The sequence below is a fragment of the Berghia stephanieae genome, chromosome 14, assembly GCF_034508935.2.
Source record: "Berghia stephanieae isolate SIO BIC M18660-M18661 chromosome 14, UCSD_Bste_1.3, whole genome shotgun sequence".
Classification (NCBI taxonomy): domain Eukaryota; kingdom Metazoa; phylum Mollusca; class Gastropoda; order Nudibranchia; family Aeolidiidae; genus Berghia; species Berghia stephanieae.
The window spans coordinates 24,492,027-24,493,386 of NC_088373.1; the positions used below are offsets into that span (position 1 = coordinate 24,492,027).

Below are 1,360 nucleotides of genomic sequence, written 5' to 3' on the forward strand. Positions count from 1 at the left end.
CACTTACAAATCTACTTAGTAGTTAGTACCAGGGGACAGTTAGTCTCCAACAGAAATTGAGCAGGAAGGTTTAAAATAAATCCGATGGAATTTTCTAGTAATTTGAAACAGACCTGCATTTTAGACAAATTTTGTTATTCTTCGCTCTCTCCCGTCTCTCTTCTATCTCTAGCTATCTCAATATCACTTTCTTTCGCCATCTCTCTCTCTCTCTCTTTCTCTCTCTCTCTCTCTCTTTCTCTCTCTCTCTCTCTCTCTCTCTCTCTCTTTCTTTCTTTCTTTCTCTCTTTCGCTCTCTTTCTCTCTTTTTATCCCCCACCCTATCTCTCTTCCCCCTCTTTCACTACCTCTTTCTTATTCTCTCTCACCGCTCTGTCTATCTCTCTCTTCCCCCCCCCCCCTTCTCTCTCTCTCTCTCCCTCTCTCTCTCTCTCTCTCTCTCTCTCTCTCACACTCCCTTGGGATCCTCGAGAGGTCCAAATAGGCCACACAGTCGTAGTAAATGGAGCAACCTCTTATTTAACGACTTTTCAGAATTGAACATTAGCATAAAATAATAATGGTATAGATAGTGCCCGCTGGAATAAGAAGCTCACAATATTGCCATCCGGAAGTATAACGGACCAACGCACAAAACTATGTGAAACCGGGAACGTCAGTCTGGTTAATACAGTTTAGTGAGAATTGCTCATAAACGCGGATGGCAAAAAACAATAACAAAGACCTCAGTGACGTCAACTTAATTCTATTTATAGAAGAAACGAAATTGATGTCAGTCCGGTCTTTGTGAAATACGATTTTTAAAAATAACAAAGAGAATAAGGCATTGTATTTAAGAACACCGCGCCAATAAAAAAACAAAACAAATAAAACTAACAATAACCAAAATAATAATAATATTTTTTTAATAGGCTCCAGGGGGATTCGATCCCTCGACCTTCTGCTTACTAGACAGACGCTCTAACCTACTGAGCTAAAGAGCCGTGTGACTTAAAATGATTAGGATTAGTATAAAAATTAGACCTTTGGCGTGGTGTACTGAAAGGTCATCGGCCTGACATCCCATGAAGGAAAATAGAAAGTATCCTCTGGGCTAAGAAACTCACAACATTGCCATCCGGAAGCATAACGGACCAACACCCAAACCGATCTGTAACTTTAAACGTTTAAAGTCTGGATGATACAGTTTAGTGAGAATTACTCATAAACATGGATAGCAAAAAACAATAAAAAAGACCAAAGTGACGTCGACTTCGTTCTGTCTATAGATAGAATGAAGTTGACGTCACTCAGGTCTTGTGATTTTTCGCCATCCGCGTTTATGAGTAATTATCCCTAAACTGTATTAACCGGACTATAA

The 1,360-nt window shown here is 39.6% G+C and overlaps 1 non-coding gene across 1 annotated transcript; it reads right to left on the reverse strand.

The window, feature by feature from the left end:
* Positions 1-909: 909 nt before the first annotated feature.
* Positions 910-983, reverse strand: Trnat-agu (transfer RNA threonine (anticodon AGU)). The gene has a single exon. It is a non-coding gene; the product is annotated as a tRNA-Thr (tRNA).
* Positions 984-1,360: the final 377 nt, after the last annotated feature.